The sequence below is a fragment of the Nannobrachium achirus genome (assembly GCF_963921795.1).
Source record: "Nannobrachium achirus genome assembly, chromosome: 21".
Taxonomy (NCBI): Eukaryota; Metazoa; Chordata; class Actinopteri; order Myctophiformes; family Myctophidae; genus Nannobrachium; species Nannobrachium achirus.
The window spans coordinates 38,792,316-38,815,189 of NC_137828.1; the positions used below are offsets into that span (position 1 = coordinate 38,792,316).

At 40.8% G+C, this 22,874-nt stretch overlaps 1 pseudogene across 1 annotated transcript in view; it reads right to left on the reverse strand.

The window, feature by feature from the left end:
- LOC308306932 (tubulin beta-4B chain-like) overlaps positions 1-22,874 on the reverse strand; it is a 48,625-nt pseudogene that overhangs the window by 18,828 nt on the left and 6,923 nt on the right. Inside the window, exons 2-5 of the transcript in view lie at positions 22,307-22,415; positions 21,461-21,571; positions 4,085-4,329; positions 2,692-3,058 (exon numbers count right to left, since the gene is read on the reverse strand). The product of the transcript in view is annotated as a tubulin beta-4B chain-like (transcript). The remainder of the gene's footprint in view (positions 1-2,691; positions 3,059-4,084; positions 4,330-21,460; positions 21,572-22,306; positions 22,416-22,874) is intronic.

Here is a 22,874-nt window from a genome sequence, read left to right on the forward strand (position 1 = left end):
TACCCAAGTGGGAGGTCATCCTGGAATATTGACAGTAAACCGTCAGTGCTCTACAGAGAGATGGAATAAATATCAATAAAACCTCTCTATGATGATGAAATAAATATCAATAAAACCTCTTTATGAGGGAATAAATATCAATAAATCTCTTTATGATGATGAAATAAAGATGAATAAAACCTCTTTATAATGAAATAAAGATGAATAAAACCTCTTTATAATAGAATAAATATCAATAAAACCTCTTTATAATAGAATAAATATCAATAAAAACTCTTTTAGGCAGGAACATTCACGTCAAGAAGATTTAACCATTTATTACATAAATGGAAAACAGGTTAAGCAGATTTAACCATTTATTGCATAAATGGAATACAGGTCAAGCAGATTTAACCATTCATTGCATAAATGGAATACAGTTAATCTTGGCGTTTGAAGGGCTCCGCGTTCGGAGATGTTCCCTGAATTTTGTGCAAGCTTTTCTGAGCATGCTAAGCAAAACCAGGGAACACAAAGCAATACCCCCCATAGGGATACAATAGCAGAATAATAGCAATAACCATGACATGTAACATAGTAAAAAAATCACAGTATTGAGCTTAACAACATTGACATGAAACTTAGTTAAAAAAAAATCACAGTATTGAGCTTAACAACATTGACATGAAACTTAGTCAAAGATCACAGTACTTGAGTTAAGCACATGACATGTAACTTAATCAGACAACCAAGTATTTGAGCTTAGCCAGACTGATCGTGCAAATAGGTGGAGGCTGGGGTGGAGGAGGCAGCAAGCAGCAAATTATTCAGAAGCTTCGGAAATCAAGCATTGATAGAGAAGCAAGCAGTATTTAAAGGAGCCTTCCCTACTGATTGAGAGCTTTGATTGGAGTATGGCAGTCATGTGACATAATGACCAGCAGATGAGGTATGAGAACAGAGCTGACTGACATCTGACTACAGCTGAGCAGCAACTTGACCCCCATATCCTGCATAAACTAATGCTGAAGCTTCATTTATGATGGAATAAATATCAATAAAACCTCTTTATAATGGAATAAAGATGAATAAAACCTTTTTATAATGAAATAAAGATGAATAAAACCTCTTTATAAAAGAATACATATCAATAAAACCTCTTTATAATGAAATAAAGATCAATAAAACCTCTTTATGATGGAATAAAGATAAACACTACGCTCTGTCGAGGTGCCAACTTGAGCCTTTTGCACTCGTTGGCCATAGCCTACTTGTGCGCCAGCACAGCACGCAAGTACTGAGATCAGTGCTGTTCGGTGCTATCTGTACCTTGTTATTTATATCAGGTCGCACTTGTTGGTGACTTCTTCAAATGACTGAAATCAGTTGTGGCAACTGAGAACTTTAATCCATGTGTTTATATGGATGTTTTCTTGTTGCTTATTTTTTGATAGATGTGTTATACTATTTAGATAATCATTACCCTTTGGCTGATCGCAAATTATGAAAATGTTTGTTAGACCAAGTCGCAATCTGTGATTTGTTAATGACATGAAAAACTGCAACGTTACCATTTCTGAGAATCCTAAAGAATGTGTTAGACAGCATGTTGTTTAGACAGATGCTGGGTTTGATCTTTACCTGCCATCCTAGTGACTTAATAGTTTTCTTTGAAGTTCTTACATTATTGAGTGACAGCAAGTTTTATTTTGGACACTCATGAGACCACACCTAATGTCACGAAAGTGCCCCACCTTGTGACGAAGCAGAAGTACAACACATACATGTTCCTGTCCCATCACTGTGTTCTACATGGCATTGTGTCAACACATAACACATTCTACATGTTCATTATTAGGAGTGTGCTCTGCCCTAAATCTACAGTTGATTTTGGCTGTGTCGTAACGCCTGCATGCTGAAAATAATGGATCTACACGCTCAAAATGCGTCACAGCGTTATGAGTTGTGAGCTCGTAGATTGACTATTTTCAGATTTTATGTAGTTTACGCCAGTGAAAAATGGTAGTCAAAGGTCTAGTATCTCCCCTGGTCCACAGGGATATCCCTTAGGTCTAGTGGTTAAGATATTGGAAAGATGTTAAGACTTTCACATGGGAGACCCGGGTTTGAATCCTGGGCGTTACAATGGTGCTGTGAACTGGGTGTCCCCACGGGAGGAGATCAAAAGGGGTGACTCACTGACTTAGCCCGATGACCTCAAAAGTCTAGTCCATGTCCACAGGGAAGTCCACAGACCTATGGTTAGATGTTAGACTTTTACGTGGGAGACCGGGGTTCGAATCCCAAGCAGTACACAAGTCACATCACTGTTTGAATGAGTAAAATAACCCTGTTAATTCAGGGTTCAGCCCGTCGTGCTGAAATCTTACAGCTCATCCGCACTGCCTGCGATGCGACGTGAGTGACGCGACGCGAGCGATGAAATGTCATTAAAATACATTTGTTTCAATGAGGACGTCCTGACCCACCGCGAGCGACAACGCATCGTGCTGCGACGTTGTCCCCCTGTTTTCGCTCACGGAGCCTCTATTTGAGCGAGGTTTCGCGGCGACGTCCATAGAAGTAAAGGGCCATGTCCCGCCCCCCAAACACTTTATATTATTATTTATGTATTTGATTGGTTCAGGCTACGTCGCAAGGCAATGGCCAACGCTCCATATGCGGACAGTATTTTGCGGGACTTCGCGCCACGTCGCTCGCTCGCGCGCAGTGCAGATGAGGTGTCAATCTCCAACCTGTATTGCTGGCCTCCTCGGCTGGTGAGTGGCGCAAAGCCGGGCATGAAGAAGTGCAGGCGGGGGAAGGGCACCATGTTGACGGCCAGCTTCCTCAGGTCGGCGTTGAGCTGCCCGGGGAAGCGCAGGCAGGTGGTCACCCCGCTCATGGTGGCAGAGACTAGGTGGTTGAGGTCTCCGTAGGTGGGCGTGAGCAGCTTCAGCGTGCGGAAGCAGATGTCGTACAGCGCCTCGTTGTCGATGCAGAACGTCTCGTCAGTGTTCTCCACTAGCTGGTGGATGGACAGCATGGCGTTGTAGGGCTCCACCACTGTATCCGACACCTGGCCAGGAGAGAGAGAGAGAGAGAGTGTGTGTTAATACGAGTGTGTGTTAATAAATAAACAGGGAGGGGAGGGGAGGGGTCATAATAACCTAATGATAAATATTCACGCCTCCAAAACGTTGGATAGACGAAATCTCCTTAGCGCGGTGCCCAATTCCGCCATTAAAATAGGGCCCCATGAGTTTTAAGCTTGTAGGCTAGTTACAGCAAAGATGCTTAATTTAATTTGATTCCTCTCTCTCTAAAAAGCCATTCTTGTGTCAGTATCTTGGGAAGATTGTGTGGCTTGTGAAGACTGGTTCCAATATTTTGTTAAGTGAAAGAACGGTTCAGGAGCTGTGTTCACGTTAGAGCCTTGGTGTGCGTAAGGCCCGCGCCCACTCGATCATGATTGGAGGAAGGCCCCAACTCTATCCTGATTGGAGAAAGGCTGTCACCTACAGGGAAAACTGAAACTGCTTTTCTCTCCTCACAGGGGATAGGGTGGAAGTCCTTATATGGACCTAACACTATAGTAACTATCAGAATCAGTTATTATTTGAATTCAATTAAACTAGACTGCACTCTGTCGAGGTGCCAACTTGCTCCTTGTGCACTCGGTGTATCTGTCGCATATCTGTTTTCCCAGTGTTATTTATCCACATTTATCCATTTCCGCGGGAGTTTACTGGAGACTATCGGGACCAAACTTCCGGGTTTAACAGCAGACATACAAGCTCACGTCGTGTCGCAGATGCAACCCGTTGTGAGCTTGTAAATCGGCGGCGGAAGCTCGGTGCAGACGTCTGCGCAATGCACTATGGGGCGTTGGAAACTCGTGGATATCGGGTCACACTTGTTGATGGTGACCCTGGTGATGCGCTGGTCCCTGATTGCGCAAACACAGACACACACGCGACAGATACGTGACAGAAACACCGAACGCAGTACTTGCCCTACCATAAATCTTTCAGTAAAAAAGGTAATCGACCAACATTTTTCGCCATAGTTTCAGTCCACGAAATCAACACCTCTCTTCTCTAACCTTGGGTGAGGGCACCATGCTGAAGGTGTTCATTATGCGGTCGGGGTATTCCTCCCGGATCTTGCTGATGAGCAGGGTTCCCATGCCAGAGCCCGTCCCGCCCCCCAGGGAGTGGGTGAGCTGGAAACCCTGGAGACAGTCACAGAACTCCACCTCCTTGTGCACCACGTCCAGCACTGAGTCCACCAGCTCCGCTCCCTCTGTGTAGTGGCCCTTAGCCCAGTTGTTACCTGCACCGCTCTGGCCTATGGAGGGTTAACACGCCCGTGCACACACACGCACGCACGCACGCACGCACGCACGCACGCACACACACACACACACACACACACACAGAATTCACCTGCCGTTTAGTTGTTGCTCAAAATCAAATAATTGCCATTACAGATTTAATTTGCGACAATTTAAGGCTTTGTAAACAAAAAAGTACACAGGGCAGATACTTATATAGCCTAATTTAACAATACTTAAAGTGGGAGGGACACCCCCAAAACAGCTAAATGAGGCTATCTAATTAGCTAATATTTTTGATGATGCCAAGTACACCCACCCATGTTAAATTACCCAATCAAATTAATGTATTGCAGTTACTGTACTGAATGTAGTACTTTCTGTACAGTAACTGCAATAAATGTTATACTTTTATACCACAATCTTGTGATAGCTTTTTTGTTGGATGCCAGCGGCACCTTGACTAGATACATGTCATCTCCATGTGTGTTTTCCTGCGTCAAGTTTCATAGATACAGATTTGATAGATATGAATTATGATACATAATTGTATGATTTGTGTATGAGGCTCATATGACCATATAAAGTTATATTATGAACTGAACTTACAGTATAGGAGACCATATTTTGGTCGTACTGTAAGTTCAGGCTAGTGGATTACAGGTACGAAATCATGTTTTGGTTATACTGTACGTTAGGGTAGAGTGGGGGAAAAGGCCCCCCTGGGGTAATAAGCCCCCCAGCTGTATTTGACTACAGAACTACAAGGTGGCAAAAATTTTGATTTCAGCACATTCCTGGCATCCTTAGCTCTTCATGGATACAACATTTCATTGTCTCACCTTAATCCAGGTCATAACTTTCTCAATCAAACACATTTAAGATAAACTGATCTAATTCTTTGTCACTGTGAAAATGTTCCAAACTCGGTGTAAATAAGTTGAACCTCTTCACTTATTTTTTGTATATCATTAGGAAGGCCTTATGATAAATTATCAACTTAAAAAAATAAAAAAATAAAAAAGGTTTAAGATTTAAGATGACACTCTTTGCAATGACAGCGTTGGGGTAATAGGCCCCCCCCTCGTGTGGGGTAAGAAGCCCCCGGAGGCTTTTTGCCCCATGGAGAGAATAACTGCTTATTTTTGGCAGAATCGTTCAGTTAATGATACAAACGTGAAAATTGGCATTAGCAGTTTCCATGGGTCACTTTGAAATGGACACTTTCAAGATGACAGAAATTTTTCAAGATGGCTGACACCTAATTGGAGCAGTTATGTGATATAAAGGGTTATTTTACCCAGGGGGCAAACCAGCCTTTTTTTGGGAAACCTGCATTTGCCCCGACATAAAAAGTTGTCCACCAGAAATATTATCTATGACCCAGTAGGATCACAACCTATATGGACAACCCGGTCAATTTGTACAACAAAGTCCAATATGGCCGCCTCAATATTAGCCCCTATTAGTTTTAATGGGGGGTGAATAGGGCAACATTTTAAACTGAGGGATATTTCCACGAAACTTCACAGGTTGATCAATGGTATACATATGAACATTTTTTGTATTGCAAGTTTCCATGAAATCCAATATGGCCGCCACAATATGGCCGCCATAATGTAAGGACCCAGAAAATAGGTTTTGCCTCTAACTTCTGAACCAGATGAGCTAGAAACGCAAACTTGGTGTCTATTTCATGGTGTCTGACCATGGGAGACTCAATGGAATAGCTAATTTTATTATTGGGTGTGTCTGGACCTTTATTGTGCATATTTGCAAGATGGTGGATTCCCAAAATAGAGCTTTAACATAATTTCTACCATGATTGTTGACTGCTTTTGCAAATACAAGCAATATGAATCCATTTGCTAAGATTTATGGCACAGAAGGGACTTATACCTGTATTATTCTTGAGTTTGCATGTTGTCAAAATGGCTGTAAACGAGATATTATATTTCCTGTCCGATTCTACTGTATGTAGTTGTAGCAATGACTTCAGATAAAATCAGAGACCAAAACAATGTATCTTAGAAATTATTTTTTAATAATAATAAAAAAAAGAGATTATCTCAATGAAATGAATGCAACTGCCTTTTTGGGTCTTTCACACATAGACATGCACATGCTTTCCAACAACTTCAGCTTCAGGGAAATTATAATGAACACATGATTAAAACAGGCTGCATTATAATGCAAATAATTGCTAGTCACTATCACTGTCATGTGTACCTATCCTGCTGCATCTTGTCTCCAGTCCTTGGCAACGACACCCCAAGTAGCATGCAATTCCCTTCTTCGCACATGAACAGTTTTTCTGGCAGCCTTTGATACAGCTACATGATCTTGCCTTGTCCATTGATATAGGCCAGGCTGGCTCTGTAGATGGACAGGGGACTGCCTTCCCATGGCGGCAGCATGATATAGGCATCTATATCATGCTGCCACCCACCTCCTAGACCTTCCAGAGCTGTGGGTGAGAACAGAGCAGGATGCATATCTTCCTATCCATCACATGGTCTCAGCCCTTGGACTCGCACAGTGTCGTGCCCTGCCCTTTATTCACAGCCTGAGTGGCAGAGATACCACCAGCTATCCCTTTTTCACTGGAAAGAAGGCATGGTTCAAGACCAGCATGGGCCTAGATCTCCCTGCACTTCAGGAGTTTGGTGAAAATTCCTCTTATTCCCTCTCAGAGGATGTCAAGAATCAGGCTAGAGACCTCACAATAGCTGTATATGCATCAAAAGCTGACCATTCGGAGGACTTTGACCTGGCAAAGCTGAGAGTGTACAAGTTCCTAAATAACCGATCAACCCTGTTGAAGCTGCTGCCACCTACAGAAAATGCCTTTGGCCTGCACCTGAAAAGAGCTGCTCTTGCAGCCATAATAGATAAAACTGCACACATCGCGAAGCCAGACATCCCTTGCTTCACTGAATATGGATGGTCTCTCAGTGATGGGAAGGCAGTCCCCTGTACATCTACAGAGCCAGCCTGGCCTATATCAATGGACAAGGCAATATCATGTAGCTGTATCAAAGGCTGCCAGAAAAACTGTTCATGTGCCATCCATCCATCCATCCATCTTCAACCGCTTATCCGGAATCGGGTCGCGGGGGTAACAGTTCCAACTGAGACTTCCAGATTTCCTTATCCTGCGCAACTTCCTCCACTCCCTCTGGGAGTATACCGAGGCGTTCCCAGGCCAGTCTGGATATATAATCCTTCCATCTGGTTTTAGGTCTGCCACGGGGTCTCCTCCCAGTGGGACGTGCATCGAGGACCTTCCTAGGAAGGCGCTCGGGGGGCATCCGTACTAGATGCCCAAACCACCTAAGCTGACTCCTTTCCAAGTGAAGGAGCAGCGGTTCTACTCCAAGTCTCTCTCGGGTGATTGAACTTCATGTGCGAAGAAGGGAATTGCATGCTACTTGGGGTGTCGTTGCCAAGGACTGGAGACAAGATGCAGCAGGATAGGTACACATGACAGTGATAGTGACTAGCAATTATTTGCATTATAATGCAGCCTGTTTTAATCATGTGTTCATTATAATTTCCCTGAAGCTGAAGTTGTTGGAAAGCATGTGCATGTCTATGTGTGAAAGACCCAAAAAGGCAGTTGCATTCATTTCATTGAGATAATCTCTTTTTTTTATTATTATTAAAAAATAATTTCTAAGATACATTGTTTTGGTCTCTGATTTTATCTGAAGTCATTGCTACAACTACATACAGTAGAATCGGACAGGAAATATAATATCTCGTTTACAGCCATTTTGACAACATGCAAACTCAAGAATAATACAGGTATAAGTCCCTTCTGTGCCATAAATCTTAGCAAATGGATTCATATTGCTTGTATTTGCAAAAGCAGTCAACAATCATGGTAGAAATTATGTTAAAGCTCTATTTTGGGAATCCACCATCTTGCAAATATGCACAATAAAGGTCCAGACACACCCAATAATAAAATTAGCTATTCCATTGAGTCTCCCATGGTCAGACACCATGAAATAGACACCAAGTTTGCGTTTCTAGCTCATCTGGTTCAGAAGTTAGAGGCAAAACCTATTTTCTGGGTCCTTACATTATGGCGGCCATATTGTGGCGGCCATATTGGATTTCATGGAAACTTGCCATACAAAAAATGTTCATATGTATACCATTGATCAACCTGTGAAGTTTCGTGGAAATATCCCTCAGTTTAAAATGTTGCCCTATTCACCCCCCATTAAAACTAATAGGGGCTAATATTGAGGCGGCCATATTGGACTTTGTTGTACAAATTGACCGGGTTGTCCATATAGGTTGTGATCCTACTGGGTCATAGATAATATTTCTGGTGGACAACTTTTTATGTCGGGGCAAATGCAGCACACCTTCCTTTGCCCCCTGGGTATTTTGGTGATAAAAGCCTGAAAATTGGAATGAGTAGTCTCTGTGGGTCACTTGGCAATTAGCCTCGGAAACCCAGACTTACTTGGCAATTAGCCACCCACAGTTACTTGAAATTTCAATATGGCAGCCATTTTTCAAGATGGCCACCACCTTAGTGGAGCACCAAATAAACCATTATATCACTTAACTGCTCCACAAGGTGTCCGCCATCTTGAAAAATGTCCGCCATCTTGAAATTTCAAGTAGCTGTGGGTGGCTAATTGTCAAGTGACCCACAGAGACTGCTCATTCCAATTTTTATACTTATATCACCAAATAAACTATTATATCACATAACTGCTCCACTAAGGTGTCAGCCATCTTGAAAAATGGCCACCATCTTGACAATTCAAATTCCTCTGACAATTATCTTGTCAAGGGACCCATGGAAAATGCTCATGACAATTTTCATGATTGTAGCACTTATTCTGCTCCAGGACATAGAAGGGGGCCTATTACCCCATAGAGGGGCAATAGGCCCTTTTTACATGTTTTTCTTTTTGTACTATAAAATCAAATGTATCTAATTTTTCAACATGGTGCCCATATAGGTGTATTGGGTGAAGCATTGTTAACATGTACATACTGAATTAATATCAAAATGTATTTTAATTGGTCATAAAATAGACATTATCCTTAGGGGGGGCCTTTTACCCCACCTTACTCTACTAGTGGAAAGTTACCAACACTACGTATCTCTGTCTTCTTGTTATGATCTGGGAACGAATCAATGAGTCCCACGATCTAACTGTCATAATCTGTATTCTTTATATACTGTATGTTAACTTCCTTCTTGGAAGAAAGAGAATTATCAAGCTGCCACTAGGATGGTAAGCTCACTGTATTGTCTTCCTTGTCTGACTCTCTTCAAATACAGCAATTTATGGATTGTCCTTTGGCTCGTCTTTGTCTTATTTTGGTTATGGATTTATCCATATCCATATTTATTTAACTTAATTAATATATTTATCAAGAACCACACTTGTTTTCGGTATTTCATACTTCAATATCTCCTTTAGATATTGAAGAAAGATGAAATGTTTATCAGAGCTCTTTATGATTTATCATAACACTGTGACTTTAGGGAAATAAAGGGTGAGCACATACTGTACGTGACCACCTAGTTAGTTGTTGGTTGCAGATCAGTCTGAAGCACACTGGCACAGGGTCTCTCTCGACTCGACAGTATTCAAGTAAATATACTTAATTGTTGCAAAATGATTGACATTGTGATGTTGATGCCGTTTGACTATATTGCTGCAAAATAAGTTGTCCTAAATAAATCATATAGACATATATGCTCATGGTGTCTAGAAAAAGAAGCACCCGTTTTGCACTTTTCTTGTTTATGTTTGTGTTACATTTAGGTAAAAAATAAACCGTAGAAACCCGTTAAAACAACATAGGATAAAACCGCGCAAAACCCGATTCTTTCGCACGCGCGCTATCGCACGCGTGCATGAGGATATTAATGACCTCGGTATTTTCTGAACCCTGGTTACGGCCCTGTATCCCGATACCCCCAACTTTGATTGGCTCCCACAAAGTTTCCGAAGGGAGTTGTAATTGGAAAAGTTCAGAGGTGATGGTAGACACCTTTATGAACACATTTGTGAAGAAAGCTATTGATTTAGATTTAGTTCCCAGATTGATCTAACACTCGGCTAACTTTCCCTTACTATTCTGTCTAATCGTTCTTAGCAACCGGAGCAACCTTGGAGCCCGGTGGAGCAGTTCACTGTTGTGTTCAGCACTGCCTCCTCTCCCCCAACACCAACGTGTGTGTGTGTGCGTGCGTGCGTGCGTGCGTGCGTGCGTGCGTGCGTGTGCTTCAAAAGCGTGCGTGCGTGCGTGCGTGTGTGCGTGCATGCGTGCGTGTGCTTCAAAAGCTCACAGCGTGTTGTGAACGCGACGTGTTGCTCGCGGCACTGTACGACGGACGAGGTATACATTCACTACTAACTACGCAGTCACACTGTGCAGAGGCTGATACGGTCCCGCCCCTGTTCAGATTGTTTGGAGAAAGACCATGTGACCTACTGTAGCATAATGTATTATTTCGGTGCATGACATAACAGCTTTAAAAAAAGAAAACAAGTTTGAAAGTACATGAACATTTTTCCAACAACAATTATGACGATCATTGTTAAATGTAACTAAATGTATTTGCTGGGTAATCATATTCAGTCATCAGGTTACCTGTCAGAGTAAAGGCCAATGGACCAGATGGGTGAAAGTCTTTGAGGATTTATTCATATCAGTACAGGTGAATGGCATTGATGATGGTGGTGATGATGGAAAACACTGATGATTTTAACAGAAACAAAGGAAAACACAATCAACATTAAGTAGCCTACAACCAAGCATAACCAAGGAAAGGTAACTAACAAACATGCTTCAGAAATAGGAAGTCAGGAAAATAGGAACACAGGAAACTTATAGAAAGCTCAAACATGCCTAAAATGCTGCAATCAGGTGCAGGTGGTGCTAGTTATTAAAGGTAGGGTAATACCCAGGGGGCAAACCAGCCTTTTTTTTTAGGAAACCTGCATTTGCCCCGACATACAAAGTTGTCCACCAGAAATATTATCTATGACCCAGTAGGATCACAACCTATATGGACAACCCGGTCAATTTGTACAACAAAGTCCAATATGGCCGCCTTTAGTTTTAATGGGGGGTGAATAGGGCAAAATTTTAAACTGAGGGATATTTCCACGAAACTTCACAGGTTGATCAATGGTATACATATGAACATCTTTTGTATTGCAAGTTTCCATGAAATCCAATATGGCCGCCACAATATGGCCGCCATAATGTAAGGACCCAGAAAATAGGTTTTGCCTCTAACTTCTGAACCAGATGAGCTAGAAACGCAAACTTGGTGTCTATTTCATGGTGTCTGACCATGGGAGACTCAATGGAATAGCTAATTTCATTATTGGGTGTGTCTGGACCTTTATTGTGCATATTTGCAAGATGGTGGACTCCCAAAATAGAGCTTTAACATAATTTCTACCATGATTGTTGACTGCTTTTGCAAATACAAGCAATATGAATCCATTTGCTAAGATTTATGGCACAGAAGGGACTTATACCTGTATTATTCTTGAGTTTGCATGTTGTCAAAATGGCTGTAAACGAGATATTATATTTCCTGTCCGATTCTACTGTATGTAGTTGTAGCAATGACTTCAGATCAGTGTTGTTTTTGTTGACGAGACGTTAAGGAAAAATATTTCGTTGACGCCCCTTTTTTTCACGACGATGACGTGACGTTAACGTAACGAGCTAAACATAAGTCTGACGAAAATATGACGAGACGAATGTGTGTTTTCGTTGACGTAACGAAGACGAGACGAACATCTGGTTTTCAGACGACGTTAAATAAACATACATGAAAGCCAGACAATATTATTGTAGTTGTTTCAATGGAGGAGTAGTGGCCAATCATATGGAACGTTTAATATCACGCTTCTAGGACGCATATAGCAAAAGGCTCTGTGATTGGCTGGGATGTCGGCAGGAACACACGTGTTGTTTGTTGTTGTGGTCAGAAGTTGCACACATTACAGCTGGGAATGTTACTAAGTTTCTATTTGCAAATGAAAGCTAATCTGATTGAGTAAAGACCCTGTATCTGCATCGCGGCAGCAGCGTCAACATCAATTAATAGATTCTGTCGTCGGAAAAGAATACACGATATGGATCTATTTTACAATCCAGTAAATAATGCAGGCTTACTTACAGTACCACGGAGCGCTGCTATTCCAATCCGGTAAGCTGACGGCACAAGCCTTTTAACAAATCATAATCATTTGCTTTGCTGAGAAGAGAAGAGAAGTTGATTTCCTTTCCCATTGACAACTGGACCCGCCGTGGTCACTTTCCTACTAATCCCTCATCCTCAACGTTTTCTGGCGCTAAGCTTCAGGCTAATGTTGGCTTGTTTAAGCAGACGTAAATTAATTGGATTGTTTGTTTTAAAGCATGCAAACTTTTTTCCCCGCTGGATGCGGAGAACGGTACGTGATAGTGAACGGTGCTATTCTCAAAGGCTACGTTAGTGACGTAGGGGTTGTTTGTTTCCTGTCATCGGCGGCCGACGTCGCGTATGACTGTGACGTCACGTGTAAATCCTTGGAACCCAACAGTACCGTGTGTGTGTGTGTGTGTGTGTGTGTGTGTGTGTGTGTGTGTGTGTGTGTGTGTGTGTGTGTGTGTGTGTGTGTGTGTGACTACAGTACAGACAGCACAAGCAAGTGCAAGTGGCCATGGATACTGTATTCTTATATTATATTACAATTGCCTCCTGTGTGAACTGTGCATATAAATAGGATGGGGCAGGTGTAATATACACTTGTCATTAGCCTATACGTTATGAATTCAATTGCACCTGTCATATTTGATTCCAATGTCTAATACTTAATTTATTTATTTAAAGACACATTTTTCTTTTTGACTAAAACTATTGACTAAAACTGGACTAAAACCTTTGTGAGGGTTCGTCGACTAAAACTTGACTAAAACCTTTCGAGTTCTAGTCGACTAAAACTAGACTAAAACTATCAAGGATATAAATGACTAAAATCTGACTAAAACTAATAAGCATTTCGTCAAAAAGACTAAGACTAAGACTAAATCCAAAATGCCCGCCAAAAACAACACTGCTTCAGATAAAATCAGAGACCAAAACAATGTATCTTAGAAATTATTTTTTAATTAAAAAAAAAAGAAAAAAAGAGAGAGATTATCTCAATGAAATGAATGCAACTGCCTTTTTGGGTCTTTCACACATAGACATGCACATGCTTTCCAACAACTTCAGCTTCAGGGAAATTATAATGAACACATGATTAAAACAGGCTGCATTATAATGCAAATAATTGCTAGTCACTATCACTGTCATGTGTACCTATCCTGCTGCATCTTGTCTCCAGTCCTTGGCAACGACACCCCAAGTAGCATGCAATTCCCTTCTTCGCACATGAACAGTTTTTCTGGCAGCCTTTGATACAGCTACATGATATTGCCTTGTCCATTGATATAGGCCAGGCTGGCTCTGTAGATGGACAGGGGACTGCCTTCCCATCACTGAGAGACCATCCATATTTCAGTGAAGCAAGGGATGTCTGGCTTCGCGATGTGTGCAGTTTTATCTATTATGGCTGCTAGAGCAGCTCTTTTCAGGTGCAGGCCAAAGGCATTTTCTGTAGGTGGCAGCAGCTTCAACAGAGTTGATCGGTTATTTAGGAACTTGTACACTCTCAGCTTTGCCAGGTCAAAGTCCTCCGAATGGTCAGCTTTTGATGCATATACAGCTATTGTGAGGTCTCTAGCCTGATTCTTGACATCCTCTGAGAGGGAATGATGGAATTTTGGATCATATTCCATATGGATAAACAGTTTTCCCCAATCATAATAAAATACTCCACACAATGAATGAGACCACACCGGAGAATATGCGTTTTTGTGTTGAAGTTTAGTCAGAGTTCAAAGTACTGTACAAGTACAGTATAGAGCATTTTCTCACCCATAGTTTCTCTGAGTACAAAGCATAATGATTCCACATATATAGTTGAATGTGTACAGCATAAAATACATTAGTCACATTATGATTGGACCATTAAACATAACAATGGATCATGAGATGGTGTTGTGACTGAGTCTCGTGAACTCAGAAGCAAGGATGTAGAATGTTTTGGTTTCTCATTATCCAGTGTCCGGGACACTTTGACATTTCGCCGGTCAATCTTTCTGTCCCTGGAGTGGGGCAGATTCTCGTCTCGTGCATTAGTTATCAGATCAAAACATCATGGCATTGACTTTTAACACTGAGAATGATATCTATACCATGTTAAACAACAATAACATATTGTACTATCAATTCCCTCCTGAGATAGCATTTGAAGTGTTAAATGTCAAGGCAGCATAAACAACAAGGGAAGAAAACATGGGTTAAACTTTTTTTTTTTTAAGGTATTTGAAACAGAACATAATAATTGAACAATTTAAGTCAAAAACATTTCGATAGTTTTTGAAGAGTAGAGTCAAAAGAACTGTATATTTCCAAAGGTATTTAAATCAGAATATCATAATTGAACTTTGTTTTTGTTTTTTAAGTAGAGGTAAAAGATTTTTATTGTCTTAATTATTAATTATTATATATATGTATTTTACAAAGGTTCAATGTGTCGAAGATTGATTGGAAATTATCCATGTCAAGCAAGATAAAAACACATCAGCATCACGCTCCCGGGTGGTTATTACAATTTGGGGCCGATTTTAGTCAAAACAAGACGAACTTGACTCTTTACCATAATTTAGGTTAAAGACAAAAGCATTCAAAATGTATTTAGACAGCATCCGAAAATCAGCCGTTTGGCGGTCATAATTCGTACACCTCCGAGGTTACCTTTAGGTAATGAGTGGTCTTAATTGTCCCTGCAGGTTGGGGACATTTATAGTGAGGTGTCAAACCGGAGCCGCCTTAAAGCCAACTGTCTATTCCTCCTTACTGGCTTTTGTCCGAGTCAAGGTCTGAAAAAAAACTTTACAGCGGGAAAACGTGTGTGATGCAGTTTCATACTCACGAAATACATATGGATTTTTCAATCATCCTTTTTGACATTTCCACTTTGGACAGACATGCAGTGAAGTATGTGTCTGTCAACTCATTCTCAATTATCATCTCAAAATATCTTTATCTGTAAGACAAGGGAAAAGACAGGGACAAATCAATCCAATAAGGTATTTATATATAGAAATTAAATTGAAATGTTTAGATACATCACCAAAAGAGGACACAAGTTGTGTCAGTTTGTTCTGTTAGGGGAAACAGATTAACCCTGTTGAGGATTGGAATCAACTTCAATAAGGTGAAATATATTTAAATGGGATGAAATGAAAACAAAATGAAATATGAAAATATGAAATCAGAAAATGAAATATGAATTCAGAAAATGAAAATATGAAAGAAATAAAATTAAATGAAAAAATATTAATTCTAAATATTAATTCTCCAAACACATTCCCTCCCGTTTGCCACAGCCAAAAATATTGGGTGTGACAAAAATTGTTTTGTTGATGTTTGGAGGCAATATGGTTAAATGAGAAACAGATGGTCCAGAGGTACAGTAAACCTTGTGGATGGACAGTGATTCTGCTCACTGTCAGAGTTAGTGAGCTTCCAGGCCTGTGAGGGGGGAAGTGTATCATAACAAGATAAGGTTTTCCCAAAACAATAGTTAGCGAGGCCTGCTGAAAGGCTCTCTACTGAAAGTGTCCCAGAGAGAGAGACTTTAAAGAAGTAAAATAATAATAATAAAAATACATAACATAATCATAATGTCATTTTTTTTTTTTTTTTTTCATAATGTGTAATCCCGTATAAGCCCAGTAGGGTTGTAATAATTGTGGAATTTGACTGAACGGGTTTGAATGGAGCCCAGCCATCTAAATTGTTTTTGGAACCGTCTCAGCCTGCTTTTACTCAAGTAAAGAGGATAAAGTATTACCAAAAATAAACCAACATGAGAAATTAAAGGTTGAGTAAAGCAGGGCTAGGCCTCTTCCATCCTTAACCCATACTGCAGTTTATGTGTTAAGAATGGTAAAAGTAAATGTTTTTGGTTCATGTCCATAAGGTGTGGTTTGAAAGAACAAGGTTCAGTTGTTACACAGGAAATAGTGTTTTTCACGACAAAACAGGAGGACAGGAGAAAACTGGTTAAAATAAAATAAACAGTCATGAAATTAAACAGGTTAAAATAAAATTGAAATAAAACAGTCAGTCAGTCAGTCACCATGTCATTAGTCCGTCCTGTCCCCTAAAATAAAATAAAGCCCACCTGTCATTGATGGGAAGAAAAAAATTATTAAGACATAGAAACATTCAAATAAACCCAAGCGTTGGTTGTTATCAGTACGAGTGTAGTCATAACAAGAGCGAATGAGATCCCCTTTGAGAGAGAGAGGGAGAGACAGTCATATGTGTAAATAATTCCTAGTTTTGCAAACCAGGCAAGTGAGTTAGAACACCAACAGAGGGAGAAAAACCCAAGACAGATTCAAATAAGACAGATTCAAATATAACCCCAGCACATTGTTATCAAGCCCTGTATTAGAATGTAAACAGTAGATTATACAGAACAAGAGCGAATGAAACCCATTTTTGAGAGAGAAAGAGAGAGCAAGGTCACACAGAAACTGAAACGGCTCGTGGCCTCTCAAGGTAAAAATAAGAAAAAATGAAAATAAAAAAAAAAAACAATTCCAGCAATCCCCTCATAGTTTTTTTCAAAATAAAACAATAAAATAACACATAGGCCGTGCCAGCCTATAAGCAGCGTAAGCAGCTCACGCAAGCAGCAGGCATTGAGCAAGCAAGCAGCATAAGCCAAGCACATATTGTACCATATTGTACACAGAAGCCGCACCGCTCACTTTATACTTGGTTTGATTTTCCTGCTTTCATAATAGACAAACCGAAATGTAACCAGGGGAGGAAAATTGGATTAGAGATGATTAGACAGACAATATATCAAAAACATTTAACAGATGGGTTTGTCAGTCAGAACTTGATTTTTTTTTCTTTTTTTTTTTCTCTCAGAAGTCGTACTTAGTCAAAAGTAAACAAAATATATAGTACCATTATCTCGGGCGTCCCCAGGGTCAAAAGAGCGTTTGTTCTTTTCGGGACATTGTAATCCATGACAGTCACGTAGCAGATCTACAAGCTCACAACGCGTCCCATCGCATTGTGAGTGAAAGGGCAATGCCAGGTTCGGCTGGGGGGGGGGGGGCTCTGTCAAGCCCTTCAGCATCTTGAAAACATTGCTTGCGTCCTCTGTTCCTTCCTGATGAGGTTCGAACATCCAGTGGCAAATAATGTCCGATTTCTCCACAGCTCCGCACATATCCATTGACATGTTCCAGGAAAAGTTTTAGGCAGTGTTGATAACTGGGAGTCCCCGATGATCTTCCAGAATGACTTGAGGTCCGGGTTAAAAAGAGGTTCTGGGTTCAGATTGTAACCTTTCATCCGTGTGGGTCCAGGTTTTACACGATAAAAACACTGCTTCTCGGAGCAGGGGGCTTTTTTAGCTTGAATGGTCATGTTTCTTAAAAATGTTCTTAGGAGCGCTGAGATAAAAAGCTCCTGTATTCAACATCTCAGAGTCGCCTGAGACGGAAATAAAATAAAATAAAATAAGATAAGACTGAGACGAAAACAAAGACGTGTAAGCGTAAAGCATGAAGATTTCCGTCAGAACGTTCGGTTCTAGAGCATAAAGTGAAATCTCCTAATTAAAATAACCACGCTATTTCTTATGTGATTAAGTGGCTCTAATCAGCCGTATTGGGTTATCGTACTGGCCGAAGAGACATTCCTTCAGAACAAAATATGTTCTGGCCCCAAATAAAAAGATTTCGTCTCAGAACTTCTTGAAACAGCCGTTCTAGAGCATAAAATGAAATCTATATTGAAGTCTCGTACTGATACAAACCCAACCTTAGACAAGCAATCTCCGTGGCCAAACGGCTGCTATGTCCTCAAAACATGTAACGAAAAGCGACAAAAACAATAGACTACAAAACATTAAACAATAAAAACGCAGCTGTGTTAAGAGCTAGCTAGACTCTTAAGACAGCAGGTATAAACGTATGACCTGGGTTCTGTTGAATTAGGACAGTGTGTGAGAATGAAGCCCGCCTCTCAAGTCTCTGTGAGAGAAACTGTCTGTGTCCGGTCCCTGGTGTGGAACGCTGTGCCAGAGCCAACCCTGGCTGCCTCCATTTCGGCTTTCTTCAGACGGCGGTGAGATTTTATCGATATGTTGATGTGGGAGAGAGTCATCATATCCGAATTCCTTTCTCCATATGGGCAAAAATGGTGCAATTGTGGGGCACCTAGAAACAACCGGTTTCATTTCCTCATTGTCTATCTTAGCCATTAAAGCTGTTATCAGTTCATTCCCCAAGCTTTGGAGAGAGGCTTCAAGCAGGTGTTTTCTGCCTCCCTGTGCTCGGGGCGTCCCAAGGTAATTTCTCCTCGCGCAGGAGGAAAAAACGTGTGGGAGATAGTCCTTTCCGTGGGAGTCAGGGGAAACGTCTGATAATATCCCCGGCTGGTTGTTAACTGGTTCTAGCAGCGGAAGAGACCAATATCTCCTCGGAGCTAATCCGGCAATCGAATGGACCATCTGATGGAATTTTGGATCATATTCCATATGGATAAACAGTTTTCCCCAATCATAATAAAATACTCCACACAATGAATGAGACCACACCGGAGAATATGCGTTTTTGTGTTGAAGTTTAGTCAGAGTTCAAAGTACTGTACAAGTACAGTATAGAGCATTTTCTCACCCATAGTTTCTCTGAGTACAAAGCATAATGATTCCACATATATAGTTGAATGTGTACAGCATAAAATACATTAGTCACATTATGATTGGACCATTAAACATAACAATGGATCATGAGATGGTGTTGTGACTGAGTCTCGTGAACTCAGAAGCAAGGATGTAGAATGTTTTGGTTTCTCATTATCCAGTGTCCGGGACACTTTGACATTTCGCCGGTCAATCTTTCTGTCCCTGGAGTGGGGCAGATTCTCGTCTCGTGCATTAGTTATCAGATCAAAACATCATGGCATTGACTTTTAACACTGAGAATGATATCTATACCATGTTAAACAACAATAACATATTGTACTATCAGGGAATAAGAGGAATTTTCACCAAACTCCTGAAGTGCAGGGAGATCTAGACCCATGCTGGTCTTGAACCATGCCTTCTTTCCAGTGAAAAGGGGATAGCTGGTGGTAGCTCTGCCACTCAGGCTGTGAATAAAGGGCAGGGCACGACACTGTGCGAGTCCAAGGGCTGAGACCATGTGATGGATAGGAAGATATGCATCCTGCTCTGTTCTCACCCACAGCTCTGGAAGGTCTAGGAGGTGGGTGGCAGCATGATATAGGCACATGATGATGATGTCTGTGTCATTAGCATGGATGACAACTCTGTCAACTTTTTGAGCCTGGTAAAGAACACAGACATCATACACTTTTGCTGTGACCGGTACAGTGGACCCTGTCTTAAGACAGCTGAGCAGGAACACAGGTATGTCTTTTGCAGGTATTCAAAACCTGCAAAAGAATATGAAGTCTCTGCACAATATACAGCTCCTGATCCTCAAGAGTTTTTTGCTGTCTCTGAAAACAAAGCAAACCTTCTAAGATTCCTCTGTGAAGAATGGTGTCAAAATGAGACACTTAAGTCTGCTCTTGGTACAATTCATCTTTACCTGAGTGGAGGATTTAAAGAGACAAGGAGTGTGGTGATCAAGGAGGGGTGTGTTGTTGATGTCCCTGCACTAGAGTCAACACAACAGGAGGCCGACACAAGGGTAATTCTACACACCATCTACAGTGTCCAGGCTCACAAAGTTGATAGAGTTGTCATCCATGCTACTTGGGGTGTCGTTGCCAAGGACTGGAGACAAGATGCAGCAGGATAGGTACACATGACAGTGTTAGTGACTAGCAATTATTTGCATTATAATGCAGCCTGTTTTAATCATGTGTTCATTATAATTTCCCTGAAGCTGAAGTTGTTGGAAAGCATGTGCATGTCTATGTGTGAAAGACCCAAAAAGGCAGTTGCATTCATTTCATTGAGATAATCTCTCTCTTTTTTTCTTTTTTTTTTAATTAAAAAATAATTTCTAAGATAGATTGTTTTGGTCTCTGATTTTATCTGAAGTCATTGCTACAACTACATACAGTAGAATCGGACAGGAAATATAATATCTCGTTTACAGCCATTTTGACAACATGCAAACTCAAGAATAATACAGGTATAAGTCCCTTCTGTGCCATAAATCTTAGCAAATGGATTCATATTGCTTGTATTTGCAAAAGCAGTCAACAATCATGGTAGAAATTATGTTAAAGCTCTATTTTGGGAGTCCACCATCTTGCAAATATGCACAATAAAGGTCCAGACACACCCAATAATAAAATTAGCTATTCCATTGAGTCTCCCATGGTCAGACACCATGAAATAGACACCAAGTTTGCGTTTCTAGCTCATCTGGTTCAGAAGTTAGAGGCAAAACCTATTTTCTGGGTCCTTACATTATGGCGGCCATATTGTGGCGGCCATATTGGATTTCATGCAAACTTGCAATACAAAAAATGTTCATATGTATACCATTGATCAACCTATGAAGTTTCGTGGAAATATCCCTCAGTTTAATATTTTGCCCTATTCACCCCCCATTAAAACTAAAGGCGGCCATATTGGACTTTGTTGTACAAATTGACCGGGTTGTCCATATAGGTTGTGATCCTACTGGGTCATAGATAATATTTCTGGTGGACAACTTTGTATGTCGGGGCAAATGCAGCACACCTTCCTTTGCCCCCTGGGTATAAGTGATTTCATTTAATTCAAATAATAACACAATGATTTTCTACAATCATGCAAAAGAATAATTCCAATGATCTCAATTAATTTGCGATGATGTAATAATTGTGACAGGCCTAACCAAAGCCCGAAGGTAGATTATTGTCGGTAGGCGACACCGTTATACTGTAAAAAATATCATGGGTTTTCGTTGTTTTTTTTCCACCGATCAAACTTCCAAGTCTCATGACCAGAAGACATTTTGTGGGAAAGGAAGATGAGACGAAGGACTCACCAAAGACAAAGTTGTCTGGTCTGAAGATCTGTCCAAAGGGCCCGGACCTCACAGAGTCCATGGTCCCTGGCTCCAGGTCTACCAGCACGGACCGGGGGACGTACTTACCACCTGGTATCACACAACACAAGCATGTCATTTATTCATGTCACGTCTAGGGATGGGATGATAAGTGATAATTATCGTTTATCGTGATAAAAAACACTCACGATAATCGTATTGTGGAGATAATCGTATCGTGATATCGTCCTCCGTCATGCACTGGGATCAATTCACCTTTTACTTGCCGAGCTGCAAAACCTTCTATAATTGGTAAAAGGTACTTATTATACGTACTTGATAGTCTTTTTTTTCACTCTTTCAAATGTCTTTGCCCAAAAATAGCCGATCTACAAGCTCGTAGATCAGCTATTTTTTGGCAAATGTTCCACCCCAGGATAATAGATTTTGATTATCGCGATAATATCGTAAATCGCGATTTCTTTTGTCACAATAATCGTGATATGAAATTTTCATATCGTCCCATCCCTAGTCACGTCCTCACTGAAGCCAAAGGACACATCAATCAACTAATCTATTTGGTGATAAAAGGACACCAACTTAACATCAGAGAGTCGGTTTGAGTCCCCGCTCATCAAATTATAAAAAGATCTCGGCTTCATGGGGTGTGGAATTAATAGAAAATAAGTCCTTTGGGTGAACTACTCCTTTAAATTAACACTGAGGATGTCATAGTGTAGTGAACCTGGCTGACGTCAGATGGAATGGAATGGAAATTAATTGGTTTAATTACCTGCTACTTCGTTATAAAATATGTTTAATGGAGATGAATTGGTTTAAAATTACTTGTTGCCTCGTTGTAATAGACGTTGATTCTTTCCAGCTGCAGGTCGCTGTCACCATGGTACGTCCCTGTGGGATCGATGCCATGTTCGTCGCTGATCACCTCCCAGAACTATAGGGTTAAATAAAATAATTAATGCTCGTCACAGATCACCTCCCAGAACTATAGGGTTACTTAATGACATAGTCACTGATCACCTCCCAGAACTAGAGTCAATTAAAAATAATTCATGTGTGTCACTGATCACCTACCAGAACTAGGGTTAATTAAAAATAATTAAAGATGGGGTGCCATGATTTTTCCCACCCTAAAACATGATGATCAGGTATTATGATTATACTAGGAGGAAGATCTTTTTCCAAAAAAAAGTGTACAGAAAGTGTTAAATGTATGTTTTTATGTGGCCACAACCACCAGTTAATTAAGTATGCCTGGTTGTCAGGTGGGTGGCACTGGTGACCCAGCTGATGTTAGTCACACACACAGTGTTGGGTGAATGGTCAAAGGGGAGGGGATAATTGTATGATGTCATTAACTCTTCGATCGGGCCTTTTGACTCAGAGGCTTTCA